The sequence below is a fragment of the Camellia sinensis genome, chromosome 13, assembly GCF_055761805.1.
Source record: "Camellia sinensis isolate YWXY chromosome 13, ASM5576180v1, whole genome shotgun sequence".
NCBI lineage: Eukaryota > Viridiplantae > Streptophyta > Magnoliopsida > Ericales > Theaceae > Camellia > Camellia sinensis.
Window position 1 is genome coordinate 3,183,678 of NC_138973.1, and position 15,353 is coordinate 3,199,030.

Genomic DNA, 15,353 nt, shown 5'->3' on the forward strand with positions numbered 1-15,353 from the left:
ACCCGGACTCTCCCTTCGAGTTCAAAATAGACCATACAGCTCTGAAACTGAGCAAGCTCGAGAAGCTTTTCAAGAAATCACAAGGGGTAAAGGCTATTCCGGATATCGAGGACGGATATACCGATGTGGCCGTAACGTTGCCAGATAGATTCAAGATGCCGCAGATTGATCGTTTTGACAGATCCGGGGATCCCATGGTCCACCTTCGGTTATTCTCAGATATACTGCAGCCAATGGGCCTAACCTGACCACAAAAGCTTTCGCTATTCGGCCGAACCCTGTCGGGTGTGGCCGCTATCTGGTACGCGAAGTTGGAAGATGAGATAAAAAGAAGTTGGGATGAAATGGCCGAGGCCTTTGTCGCACAGTACTCATACAATACCCAAATCGAGATTACAACTCGTGATCTCGAAACAACGAGGCAGGAGCCCAAAGAGACTTTCTCAGATTTCGTAACTCGGTTGAGGGCGAAGGCATCAACGATGACTTTGAGGCCCACTAATAAGGACCAAATCAGGATGATTGTGCGCAACCTCCAACCAAAATTGATGTAGAAGATGATTATGCTCCCCTTCCCCACCTTTTCGGATCTATATGAGATGGGGGTACAAATCGAGGATGCGATGAAGCAAGGTCTGATTGACCAGCACAGGGAGCAACCCTGGAGAACATTTAACCGTAACAATAACGCAGGCCCGAGTGGCGCTGCAACCGCAAGAGCTTCGGAGGTCAGCATGGTCGCCACCATTCCCCCTCCCCTTCCAAGGCCCATGGCAGCCACACCCTTCTCCGGTGCATCCGGAAATAATACCCAAACACACTAAATACCAGCCCAGAGGCCAAAGAACCTTCACCCCACTGTACATGCCTTTGTCTAAGGCTCTGGGGGTCTTAATCAGAAAGGGGCATCTAAAACCCTTGGAGCTGAGGCCATTACCAAATCCACTTCCACCCTCTCACAACCCAGCCAAGTACTGTGCATATCACCAGCAGCACGGTCATGATACTGACCAATGTTTCAAGCTACGTCACGAGATTCAAGACCTCGTTGATAAAAATGTGATTCTACCTCCAGAGAAACCTAACGTCACAACCAATCCACTCCCTACACACAACCAAGCTCCACCTCCCAAAAGAGTCAATCTTATCCAGACTGGGGTCGTGTCTTACGATCCTAGCATCTATATTACTCCTACCCATCTACCTAAGCCGAAGGTGCTCCTTTCCGACTGCACTGACTTCTTGTGCATGATGGACATCTCCACAACCCAACCCGAGCCAACGGTGGTGACCATCGAAGATGGGGCAGGGCAGACTTCAGGAAAGAATGGGATTGTTGAGTCTGGGATTGAACAGTCTGAGAGTTTTGTTGGGGAAGCCTACGATCCAAGTGAGTACATCTTGTCAATAGGCCAGATTGGGCTGGGTATAGAATTGCCAGAGAAGAAAGAGCTGTGTGTGATCCAGGGGGATGGATTTGAGCAAGGGGCAAATGATCTGACAGCTGTGGAGAAGGACTTTGCCAACCTACAGTTTTTCGATGACCAAGAATCAGGGGACGCGGCAGTCAACTGGTTTGATTATGAGGAATCGGCAGAGGCCACTGGATGGCTGGATGATCAACCAGATGTGGTGGAAGAATCCCAACCAGAACAGGGCCCGGTAGGGGCGAGAGTATCAACTGTGGCCGGAAGGGCCGGAAGTCAGGTTACATTGCCGGAGAGCGCCGGTACAAAGAATTTCGCTCAGGATAGAAGCATTGTGAATGCAGGGAAAGTTGAACAACAAACTGCACTGACGCAAGTAGAACAACAGGGATCTGAGAGAACCGGGAAAGCCAAAATCCATGAGGGGATCGGAAGTGCTGTGGGCACGAGAACAGAGGATGCTGTGAGCATGCAGGCTGAAAGTGCTGTGAGTACAAACATGCCTGAGCCAGACAGGTGCCTTTTGAATGCCAACGGAATATGGTGGGAAGACGATGACTTATGTCTTGCCCAGACAGACGAAGACTGGGGAAGCAATCAACTAGATGACACCTGGTACCTCGATGAGGTTGATCACATGACAAGAAGCGGGCGGTACTTCAAGCCCCCGCACCTAGACCAACCCGAGGCATCTGGGAAGGATAAAGAAGCTGAGAAACAAAAGGAGAAGCAGTTTGAAGAGGAGGCTGTATTGAAGCAGTTAAAGAAAATACAAGCAGACATCTCCATCTGGGGACTGCTTATGGCGTCGCGAGTACACAGACAGGCTGTCTTATCTGCCATGGACAAGGCCAAACTCTCTATAGATACTACACCAGAACAGCTGGTTGGGCTGGTTTTTCCGGGAGGAGGTTCCCCGGCATTAACCTTTTCAGACAAAGAACTACCACCTGAGGGCACAAATCACAACAAACCCCTCTACGTTTCTGTGGAATGTAGAGGCAAGTGGGTGCCAGTGGTTCTTATCGACACGGGATCCGCCATTAATGTATGCCCGTCAAGGACAGCATATGCGATCGGGTTGAAGCCCACGGACTTCGTGCCGACTACTCAAGTGATCAGAGCCTATGATAACACTAGCAGGGAGGTGATGGGGACTATCAAAATTTAGACTCAGGTTGTCCCAGGACAACACAACATTGAATTCCATGTCTTGGACGTTCCCGCAACCTTTAACCTACTTTTGGGGCGACTGTGGTTGCACCAGGTCAAGGTAGTCTCTTCCACTTTGCATCAGATGTTAAAGTACCCTCACGGGAAAGGGGTAGCTATTGTTTTTGGGAATTCATCAATCCATCCACCGCCAGAAGTGTCTACACCAGTCTTGGAAATCGAGCACGGCATGGAGGATGTGTTCTTATCAGGATTTACTTTGGCTGAGGCCCAGGTTGTGCAAAATATCATGGCCGTTAATGAGGGAGTACACGTCAGTGCTCAATCCGTCTACCTCATGAACAAGTTACAACACATCCCCGGGATGGGATTAGGAAGGAGCGGCCGGAAGGGCGTCGCAGCATTGGCCGAAGTGCCACACAACCCTCATACCTTTGGCTTGGGTTATCTGCCCACCAAAGAGAACTGGGTGAGGAAGGGTAAAGAGATGGCTGGGAGAGCCAGAGCAAAGAAGGCTGGGAAGCCTTTCGAATTAATGCATAGGCCCATTCAGGGTACCCTGAACGGACGCTTCGTCCGGGAGGGGGAGGACTTCCCATTTGGTGGCTTCCCAGAGCCATGGCTGAACGCGGAGAGGAAGCGCGTGCCTGGTTTCGAGATCTTCTTCGACTTGCAACTATCTGGGGATGACGTTGCCGAAGAGCAGACAGACCCATCAGCTGAGATTGAGCAAGGTAAGAAAGTGCAGTCTGAGGACACCGAACTTGAAATGGGGGTAGCGCTGGCGTGTCTACTTTTAGATCCTCCGATCGACCAGGAGTGCTTGGGGGATAACTTCTCGGTATGCGTGATCGGGAATGGAACGGCTGCGGGCCCGCCAGCAACTATTTTGGATGCATCTATCGCACCCTCTCTCACTTGGCAGTACGAGGAGGGGTTTTTGTCCAGCAACGCCGGGTCAAGTAGTGAGCCGGAATTTGATTCCACCGAATCTTGTGAGTCAAAATCAGGTTCCAACTCGACTGAGTCTGAGTCTGGTAATCCTGGGGATGATAACCCAGATGCCACAGTTATGTCTAGGTCATCTTTTTCTTTCTCGTTTGAGTCTGTTGTAACCGAGAATTCGGACGATTTGGATGTGCTTAATGAGAATCAAGTAACTGTGGTTTCTAAGTACTTTTCTATGCCCTTAATTTATTGCATAAACTCAGACTTTCAAAATTTTGATGAAAACGACGAGGAAGAAATTCTTCCGGTTTTGCAACGTTTAATTGAGCAGGAGCAGGAGAGATTTGTCAAACCCTTAACAGATGAAATCATTATCGTGAATATTGGTACTGAGGAGGACCCGCGGCTGGTCCAGATCGGGTCCACGTTGTCTTCGGAGGAACGCGAGCGCTTAGTCGCCTTATTAAAAGATTTCAAAGATGTTTTCGCGTGGTCCTACGAAGACATGCCTGGGATCGATCCTGAGATTGTACAGCACCGGATCCCCCTTGACCCCGAGGCCCGACCTGTCAAACAGAAACTCAGAAGGATCCGCCCGGACTGGGCTCTCAAGATTAAAGAAGAGGTCACCAAGCAAATCGATGCAGGCTTCCTGCTGGTGTCCGAATACCCGACTTGGTTGGCCAACATCGTTCTAGTGCCGAAAAAGGATGGCAAGATCCGGGTGTGCGTGGATTTTAGGGATTTAAACAGAGCTAGTCTGAAGGACGACTTTCCCTTGCCGCATATTGATGAGTTGGTGGATTTCACAGCAGGGCATGCTTTGCTCTCATTCATGGATGGCTTCTCAGGGTACAATCAGATAGTAATGGCACCTGAAGACCGGGAAAAGACTGCTTTCACCACCCCGTGGGGGACTTACTGCTACAGAGTGATGCCGTTTGGGTTGAAGAATGCTGGAGCTACTTATCAACGGGCCGCCACCACAATATTTCACGACATGATCCACAAAGAGGTTGAGGTGTACGTGGACGACATGATTGTCAAGTCCAAAGAAAGAGAGAGCCACTACACTGCCTTGAAAAAGTTCTTTCAAAGGATCAGAGAATTTCGGTTGCGGCTAAATCCTCAGAAGTGTACGTTCGGTGTTACAGTGGGAAAAATGATGGGATTTCTGATTACACAAAGGGGCATCGAGGTCGACCCTTCAAAGATCAAGGCCATCTTAGAAATGCCACCACCAAGGACTGAAAAGGAGGTGCGAGGCTTTCTGGGTAAAGTTCAATTCATAAGACGGTTTATCTCAAAATTAACCTTGACTTGTGAACCACTTTTTGGTCTCCTGAAGAAAGGCAAGAAATTCCAATGGGACGGCCGGTGCCAAGCTGCTTTCGAACAGATCAAGGAGTATTTACAGAACCTGCCCGTGTTGTCGCCACCAGAGCCGGGGAAACCGTTGATATTGTACCTTTCAGTGACTGAGACTACAATGGGCTGCATGCTCACACAAGAATCAGAGGATAAGGTGGAGAGGGCCATCTACTATCTGAGCAAGAAGATGTTGGATTACGAGACCCGCTACACTCCGCTGGAGAAGGCTTGCTTAGCTTTGGTATGGGCTACCAGGAAGCTGCGGCACTGCTTGTTAGCTCACTCCGTAATGTTGGTTTAACGACTGGATTCCATCAAATATCTTTTCGAGAAACCGACACTTACGGGTAGGCTAGCTCGTTGGTTGTTGTTGCTCTCCGAATTCGACCTGAAATATGTGACACGCAAGTCAGTCAAGGGAAGAGCAGTGGCAGAGTTCTTAGCCGATCATCCAGTCGAAGGAGGTGAAGCAGTTGAATACTTATTCCCAGATGAAGCCATTTTGCACATCGACGACGAGTATTGGACGATGTACTTCGACGGAGCATCAAATCAATACGGGTATGGGATAGGAGTGTTGCTGATAGCACCCGACAATTCCCGTATCCCTCTAGCCTTCAAACTCTGGTTCAAAGTCTCGAACAACGAAGCAGAATATGAGGCATGCATTGCCGGTCTAGAAGCAGCCCTGGAACTAGGAGCAAGACGGTTGGACGTCATCGGGGATTCAAACCTTGTTGTGTCTCAAGCAAAAGAAGACTGGAAAGTCAAAGAAGAAAAGATGATGATGTACCACCAGACCTTGGACTTGTTAATTCCTCGATTTGAAAAGCTAAACTTTGCTCATCTTCCAAGAGAGAACAACAAGTTCGCAGATTCTTTAGCAACTCTATCTTCCATGATAGACATCCCATTTGGAATCCGGATGCGTCCAGTCGTCATTGACCAGAAATTTGCGCCAGCCTACGAGTTGATCACTGCTATAAATGAGGTTCAGGATGAAAACCCCTGGTATTATGACATTTGGAATTTCTTGGAAAAGAAAGCATACCCGCCAGGGGTAAATGCCAAGGATAAAAGGGCAATCAGAAGAATGGTCGTTCAGTTCATCATCTGTGGGGGGTAAGCTGTATAAGAGAGGTCATCTGGGAATGCATAAGCTGTGTGTTGAAGCCGAGGAATCGAAGCGCCTGATGGAGGCCATCCATGGAGGAGAATGCGGTGTACATATGAACGGAGTAATGCTAGCACGGAAGATCCTCAGACAGGGTTACTACTGGTCCACCATGGAGGAGGATTGTATCGGTTTTGTTCGGCGATGCCACAAGTGTCAGATCCATGCAAACCGCATAAATATCCCGCCGTCGAAGCTGTACAACATGACTTCGCCATGGCCGTTTTCAATTTGGGGAATTGACGTAATCGGGGCTGTCACTCCGAAGGGGTTGAATGGGCATGAGTTCATCCTAGTCGCGATAGATTATTTCACAAAGTGGGTCGAGGCCCAATCATATGCGGTGTTGAAGGCGTCGCACGTTGCAAAGTTTATCAGAAACAACATCATCTGTCGCTATGGGGTCCCAAACGAGGTCATTTCAGATAATGGTTCTCATTTTAAGAAAGAAGTGATTGACTTGTTGGAGAAATACAACGTGGCTTTCCATAAGTCATCCACATACCGGCCGCAAACCAACAGAACGGTCGAGGCTGCCAACAAGAATATCAAACACATACTGCAGAAGATGGTGGAAACCTACCGGGATTGGCCAGATAAGCTGCCATTTGCTCTGTGGGGCTACAGGACTTCAATTAGAACTTCTACCGGAGCAACTCCGTATTCATTGGTTTATGGGATGGAGGCCGTTTTACCTATCGAGATTGAAGTTCCGTCATTGCGAGTGTTGGCTGAGTGTCAAATAGCCGAAGCAGATTGGCAGCAGAGCAGGTTTGAGGAACTCATGCTTTTTTATGAGAGAAGACTGAAAACACTGTACCACGTTCAAGGTTATCAGCGCAGAATTGCCTGGGCTTTCAACAAGAAAGTTAAGTCCAGGAATCTAAAGGAAGAAGATTTGGTGCTCAAGGATAACCGAGCTCCCATCCACGACCCAAGGGGCAAATTTAGACTTAATTGGACTGGTCCCTATATCATCAAAGCTATCTGGTCAGGTGGAGCTGTGGTTCTGATGGACCTAGATGGCCTGGAATTTTCCCAACCGATCAACATGGACAAGTTGAAGAAATATTACCCCTGAGAGGCTCGCTAGGCCGAAAACCCGAAAGGGCGACCTAGGCAAAAATTAGAGCACAAAAAATTAGAAAATATAAAAACTAAGCTCGCAAGGTTGAAAACCCGCAAAGGGCGCCCTTGGCAAAAGTTAGAGCGCAAAAGGAGAGATTAAATACTCGAATGAACCTAAGCCTGAACTACGTAAGGCTTGATTCCCATCTTTGGGATACGTAGGCAACTTCATCCTGAAGTTCAGCCATAAACTTTTCCCCGATCAACTTTGTCCATTTTGACCATCTCAGTCATCTTTATCCATCAGTATCCATTGGAATCTCCGGTGCAGTGCTCTTCAGACTAGGGGCAACTTTCCGTTGCCATGCAGTGCCGCGATACTCTTCAAACTAGGGGCAACTTTCCAGTTGCAGGGATCTGGGGTTGTGCATCCCAGTGACAGATCTTAGGCGTGTCCAGTTCTGATCTATATCGAAAATGGTTTTGAAAAGTTTTAATAAAAGTTGACTTTGTTCAAATTAATCTCTTTACAACTAAGACCATTTTTGGACCAAAGCGGAAAATTTTCAGTACCACAACCTTCAATTTCATTGATTTCAAAACAGAGTTCTCCTGCTCTTGCATACAATCGAAGTTGCTTTTTTATTATATTCATAAAGAAAACTTGAAAGTACTAATAAAGCAATAAATCAGGGGCATAGTCAAGTCAAGTATCCCTGCGCCCCCTCCCAGAGCTGGTCGAAGCCTCTGATGCCAAGCTGGGCCCGACCGTGCCTCCTCATTGAGCCAATCCAAACACTCGTCAGACAAAGTGCAACTGAAAGTGGGAGCAGGGGCCAGGAGCTCTCTAGTCCTCCATGCTGTGGCATATCGGGCAAGCTGTGCACCTCGGACCGGGAAAGCAGCCAGGTACTCAATCCCCTCTGGCGGGCAAATCTTATCATGACCGAACTGGCGCAGGAACCGGAACGAAAAGTAGAACACACAGTGGGTCAGACCAATCAACTGGATCCCAATCAGTCGGGACATGCTATAGCTCATTGCCGGGAGATTGAGCCAAAGACAACGCCAAGCAATGCGACCTGCAGACAAATTGCACATCCAGTCAAACCACCACCTTTCATCAAGGGCATCGACTAGGCGCTGTCGAAAGAAATAGCCTCGAGCTGAGTAGGCAGGGCAAGGGTCCACAACCTGCAATTTGTCCATCAACCATACCTGGGGAGGGATGAAAAATGAGAGAATAAAGAATAGAGCGATGTACGGTGAGGGAAAAGTGAGAAAAGGGTTTTTGTGAGAAAAACCGAGCCTGAGGGCCGAGTGATGTGAGCAAATACATATGTAAGATTGGGTGGAAAACATTACCTGCAGCAGCAGTGGACTCCCAGCAAATCTAGTCGTCTCCCGGCGATAGATAGCATCCAAGCCTATCAGCGTCTCGGCCAAGGTCATGGCGATGTAGCTCTTTCCTTCTTTCAAGCCTTGAGCAAATTCAATCAGACGAATGCTAAATCCGCCAAAGCCCGGGGAAAGCAGAAAGTGAGACAGCAAGCACAAGCAAAGGGCGTGTTGCCGGAAACTTTGCCAATAATGGTTGCTGCGGTCACTAGCGTCAGAAAAACGATGAACCAAACCGAGGATATCCAGTTCCCCATTACAGATCAGAGACCGAGCGTCATACGCGGTGACTCCACACATCCGCCCTAAAGCTTGGGCGTGGCCAAAGCGGAACTGGGGCAAGATCTCTTCATGACATTCAGATTCCATCAAAACTTGAAAATCTTCAAAAGTTGGACATACCTCTTGCCCGCCAAAGCTAAAGACATACGTCACCGGGTTCCAAAACCTCGCCGCAGCATGGAGGAAAGGAAGGTGCAGCGGAGTGCGACTCAACGCGAACAGTGCATTCAAGCCGAAACCCCGGAAGTTTAACTTTTCTGAACCGTCTAGAGAAACGATCCAAGCTATGAGATTTTTAACGAGAAACGCCTCTATTTTTGTGCAAAACTAAGATAAATTGAATGAACCACAAAGCTAAGGCTTTTAAAGAGGAAAAGACACTATTCGGGGGACAAGTGTCAAAAATTTGACGGTTGCTGAGCTGAGTGGCCGGCCGGCCACCTTTTCTGGCAGGCCGGCCATTTCTTTTTTCAAAACCTGGCCGGTGGCCTTCCCTTTGCAATAAATCTGGCCGGCCGGCTCCCAAAAGTAGCCGGCCATGCTCCAATGTGTGTATTTAGCCCTGTTTTACCCTCCAAGAGAAAGTTTCAAGCATTTCCATGCAACGGGTGTGTCGAAGCCCTCTATTTCCTTCTGTTTTGGATGCGTTCCGTTGCCCAGATCGTCCGAAGTACACTTTGTTTTGTTAAGTTTTGTTTATCGAGTTGTTGCTTTGTTTATCGAGTTGTCATTTTGCTTATCAAGTTGTTTGTCGAGCTGTCGTGTTTCGTGTTTTTGAGTTATTACTCTTTGTTTAAGAAATTTTTGTTTGAGTCTTGTTTATTGAGTTGTCAATACTATTGTGTCTTGCTTATCGAGTTGCAAACTTGCTAAGATTTTGTTATATCTTAGAAAGTTAAGTTGTTGCGTCGGTTCACTACCTGACTGGGCAAAATGCACAACGCACATTTCCGTTCAATCTCATTATGGTGCAAAATTATGCGATATGATGCTAAGAGTTTAAAATACAACAATTTTTCAAAAGCTGTTTCATTCCATCATGCCTCGCTTGTTACAACATTTTACAGACTAAGGCACAAGTTTTACAAAGAATAAAACCGCCCGATAATGTACAATGTGCTACAACTACTAGCAAAAAGATAAATAAAACAGGAAACAGCTGCATCTGTGCTCTCAAGAGCAGGAATAAGAGGCCCTCTTCACCCTCTTCTGCGGAATAAACTCTCCGCCACCATCGCCATCATCATCATCTGAATCGGAGTCGTCATCCTCGGGATTCCCCCTCAGCCTCGCCTCCACTCCCGGAACCAAGACCGGAGCCGTCCTCCCTGTCAGCAGATGTCTCCGACTGACGATCTGCAGCCTCCTCCTCCTCCTCATCCTCACCAGGCTCCTCCTCTACAATGTGTGCTCTGCGTCTACGAGACGACCCCCCTCCAGCTCCTCGAAAAGGCCTGGATGGCCCAGTTCCTCGAAAAGGCCTGGATGGCCCAGCTCCTCGAAAAAGCCCAGATGGCCCAGCCCCTCGAAAAGACCCGGATGGTCCACCTCCCCGAGAAGGCCCAGGTGGCCCGGCCTGCGGCTGAGCATATACCGGGGGCATCTAAGAATAAAGAGTTCAATTTAAATACATCAGTCCAAATATGTACATCAGATGTAGATACAAGAAAACTACATGAAGTGGGTACATGTAAACACAGTGTATAAGTGAAGTGTGTGTCAGGTGTGCTCTACACAAGTAGCCTATCAATGCAGTAGAAATCAGCATATCATCAGAAGTATGATAAATGCCAAAAAACTAAAGGGTACCTGGAAGCCCATGATGGACAACTGCGCCTCCCTCCGCAGGACCATCCTCTCAAGTGAGGCTACCATCTCGAGCACCTGATCCATGTACTCAACAGGGGGCTGTAGATGCAAAGGCAAGGGTATCAGTAAAGGAATGAACATCCAAGTATCTGAGTAATGAATCAAAGCCGTAAAACATACCGATGGTGAGTCGGGGTCTCTGACATATCGATGGCCGGGCATCGGAGGCTCTATCGGGATCGAAATCGGAGAGGTAGTCCCATATTGCCACCCCATCAACTCGGTTAGCATGTCCGGCCATCCAGGATGAAGATAAGTCGGAGGAATCGGGGGAACCAATCCACCCCCACCTCTAGATGTACCAGCCCTGCTGGTGGAAGGGGCTTCTGCAGCCCGAGCCCGAGCCTGGCTCGAAGATGGCATGCCAGCAGGCCTCATCGTCGAAGTACGAACTCCCGTCAATGGAGGCATCAGGTATATGTGACGGTAAGTAGCGTAATCCCCCTCCTCAAGATGTAGCAAAGCATCAGTACCCAGCATAGCACTAACAATATCCCGGGAAGAGAGCCTATCAGCAATCCGCATATCGACTGGGGGTGTTGAGGGAGGGTCCTGAGAAGTGTACCCCCAGACCTGACGCAAGAAGCGATCTCCCAAAAACCAGGCCCTACCAACTGGCCCTTCGAACAGGATCCTGTACCGGGAGGCACCCCACCCTCCGGCAAACTGGAATCGGAGACCTTCACCTAAAGGCGCCCAGGGCTGCCATGTAATCTACGGATAACAGACGCATAAACCAAGCAGAAATCGAAAATGTACAGGACAAATCAAAGATGAAAACAGAAAAAACCAAGAGTTCTAAAATACCTCCGTCGACCGCACCGTGTCGAAGTACTGCCGCAGATAAAGGAGAGACTCCCAAGGTCTTGGCCGGTGCTGGCCTTCAAATACAAGCGAGTACGGGGTCACGAGAGGTCCCTCTACCACCAACTCCGGGGCCAATGTCGGGAAATACACATAGACCCACAACTGTGGAAAACAAAGCAGAATACGAAGTGCTGAAGGCAAAGTGCACGATACAGAATATAAAGTGCGCCGTGTGTGCAATGTGCAGGTAATGAGGAGCAGAAATGTAAATCAAGAGGGCAGAAAGTACCTCCCAGGCTCTCCAATAGCCTCCAAGTAAGTCCCCTCGTCCGCGGGAGGTCGCGCTCATGTAGCAATAAAGGGTAGCCAAGCCGGCACCACCCCAGTCATACCGTCTGACCTATGACAGGTTCACCAAAGCACTCAACAGATAAAGTCCAACAGTGTTCCCCTTGTCGGCAAACAAAGTGGTCCCGAAGAGGAACATCAGAAAGTCGCGGGCATACTGTGCTACCTCCTCAGGAGTCCCGGGCTCCATCTCCACCCGCCGGAAATGGGAAGAGAACCAGGTGTATCGGACTCTCCCCGAAGATCTATCAACAGGCGGGCGAACCCCCAGTAAATATATCCAAGCAGCCTCCCACTGGCCCATGTCATCATCGTAAAGGATAGGCCAACCTCCCACGTCAAGGCCAGTCAGTACAGCAAAGTCAAACGGGGTCATAGTCAAGTCCCCCGTAGCAGAAAAATGGAAGGAGTTGGTGGTGTCCCACCATCTCTCCACCAAGATGGCCATCAACGTCCTCCTGGTAGGACAACGAGATAGCCCAGTACAGAAGGGCCCAAACCCCTCTAAGTCAACCAAATCCCGAACAACCTCCGGGAGCTCGGTGTACCAATCTCTCACCGCGGTAGAGCCATATCCCCGCACAGTGCGAGAAGTCACCTGCATTCAAAATGAACACATGTTTCAGCATAAAATGAATAAGCTGCATGCAAATAAAATGAATAGGCTGCGTGCAAAGTAAAGTAAGTGAGCCGCGTGTTCAACTCTCAATCAGTGTGTGCTGCGTGTTCACCTTCAATTCGGGCTGTGTGTTCAGAAAATCAGTGTTTGGGCCGCATGTTCAACTCTCAATCAGTGTGTGCTGCGTGTTCACCTTCAATTCGGGCTGTGTGTTCAGAAAATTAGTGTTTGGGCTGCGTGTTCAACTCTCAATCAGTGTGTGCTACATGTTCACCTTCAATTTGGGTTGTGTGTTCAGAAAATCAGTGTTTCAAGCTACGTGTTCAACTCTCAATCAGTATGTGCTGCGTGTTCACCTTCAATTTGGGCTGTGTGTTAAGAAAATCAGTGTTTGGGCTGCGTGTTCAACTCTCAATCAGTGTGTGCTGCGTGTTCACCTTCAATTTGGGCTGTGTGTTCAAAAAATCAGTGTTTGGGCTGCGTGTTCAACTCTCAATCAGTGTGTGCTGCGTGTTCACCTTCAATTTGGGCTGTGTGTTCAGAAAATCAGTGTTTGGGCTTCGTGTTCAACTCTCAATCAGTGTGTGCTGCGTGTTCACCTTCAATTCGGGCTGTGTGTTCAGAAAATCAGTGTTTGGGCTTCGTGTTCAACTCTCAATCAGTGTGTGTTACGTGTTCACCTTCAATTCGGGCTGTGTGTTCAGAAAATCAGTGTTTGGGCTGCGTGTTCAACTCTCAATCAGTGTGTGCCGTGTGTTCACAATCAATTTATGGGCTGAGTGTTCAAGAATTCAAGTGATTGAACTGTATGTTCAGAATGCAAACAGAATGCATGAAAAATTCATAATATGTTACAGAAAAGGTAAGAACGAAGTAAATACCTCTCGTGCCTCATGGGAGAGGTGATACTCTGGCTCCCGCAGAAGGAGATCCCCGGGTGCTCGCTCGTCGAAATCGGTGAAGTGATAGAAAACAGCCCGTGGAAGAATGTGTGCCGGTGGGTCGTACCTCTCGGGTATGAAAGGTCGAACCCCCGGAGGCAGAGCCATGATATCGGGATCACCTCCGGCGTCTGAAGGACCTCCACCGTGAGGCAAATGACCAGCCATTTCGGAAAATCTGCAAAAGGGGCAAAAATGAGCGAAAATGAACCAAAATTGGAAAAAGTCAACAAAAGTCAACTCCCGGGAAATGAAAAAGTCAACAAAAGTCAACTCCTAAGAAAATCTTCCAAATATTGAGACAAACTCACCTCAAGTGGCGAAAATGAGAAAAGAAGTCCCGAAATCAAAATTTAATCGGTTCAAAGTGCTTAAAACTGAAAGATTTCGAGAAAACAACTTGCGTGGGACATTGGAAAACGCGTATAGAGCACAGGTCTGAGGGAGAAAATGGTTTGGGAAGCAAGAGGAGATGTTTTCGGAGCTGCACTTGTGAGCACGAAGTGTTTGGATGAGTGTATTTAAAGAAAGGAGGGTGAAATTACAAAATTGCCCCAAAATTTGGCAAGGTGGCCGGCCGGCCACCTTTTCTGGCAGGCCGGCCATTTCCTTTTCAAAAACTGGCCGGTGGCCTCCCTTTCCCAATAAAGATGGCCGGTGGTGTTCTCCACATGCCCCCCAAGGTCCCTGCAAATTTTGGGGAGGATTGGAGTCCCCGGGACCTGAAAAAATACAAGAGAAGTGCACTTTCTGTCGCGAAGTCGCTCCGCCGGAACCTCAGCTTCAACTTCCGATGCGTGTCTGATCATTACTCATCGAAAGTGAGATATATCCTTTTGAACATGTTGTAACCTCTCCGGGAGATGGACCAGAGGCCACGATCGAGTCGCCCTCGCCGAAACGCGCATTTCCTTGCTCGTTGTTTTGTGACAAACATACATCCTGGTTTACGCTTGTTCTCCGTTATCATGCACATAACTTGCATTCTCATGCACATACTTGCATTGTTATGCACGTCTCTTTGATATCACCTAGCCTCCGTGCTTAAACTCGCGTTGTCACGAGCGTTTCTTCCCGCATTGCGATGCACTTTTCTATCGACACCGCGATTGTCTGCATTCGATATCACATTGAACATATGTTGTTAAATCTGTTGTGCTCGTTGAGTTTCTATCTTTTGCAGGCACGATATTGTATGTACGGTTCATTTGAAGCTGGTGCGACCAGATGGATCGCGCAGGTATCGTATCTTCTTCGTGTGAGACGCGACGAGAATTGAATAATTCTCTGCATTCCTAACTGCATGAAATGTAGTTGTTGCTTTGCATTCTTGCTTAAAACTGTTGCATCTATTTGCGAATACTTGCTTCATTACAACTTGCCGCATTTGCATGATCATCAAGTCGCATCTAGCCTTGTGTATAACGTTTTGCATTTTGCCCCCTGCCTGCGGGCACGCCTGCAGGCACATCTCTGTTTATCTCACCTGTTTGTCTAAGTTTTCGGCCTTGTCAAAAATGGGTCGTCTCTAGGCTTTGACATTCACTCCCGTCACTTATGACTTTCGAGTTCTGTCAAAGAGGGGCAACTGTAGACACCCCATTTTTGACCGACCTTAAGACTCAGACGTCACCGATTAAGCGCTTGGTGATGTTGCATATCGTGCTCGTTCAGAGGTTTCAGAGTCTCGGCTGCGAGCCTTGCCTCCGGACTTCCGGACTCTTTCATGCTTTGCCTCGGTTTGCGAACTAGGCTCTGTTTTCTCTGTTTTCTCTTCTCGAAGGGAGGGAGAGGTCTCGTAGATCATCTCTCAGTGGCCGTAGGCTACGTTTCGTGGTCATAGGCCATTTTGCCCGTTTGGAGTCCGGTTTTTGATTTTTCGGAGCCGTTGGCCGGGTGCCTCGGTTCGGGACCGCTTAACCACCTCT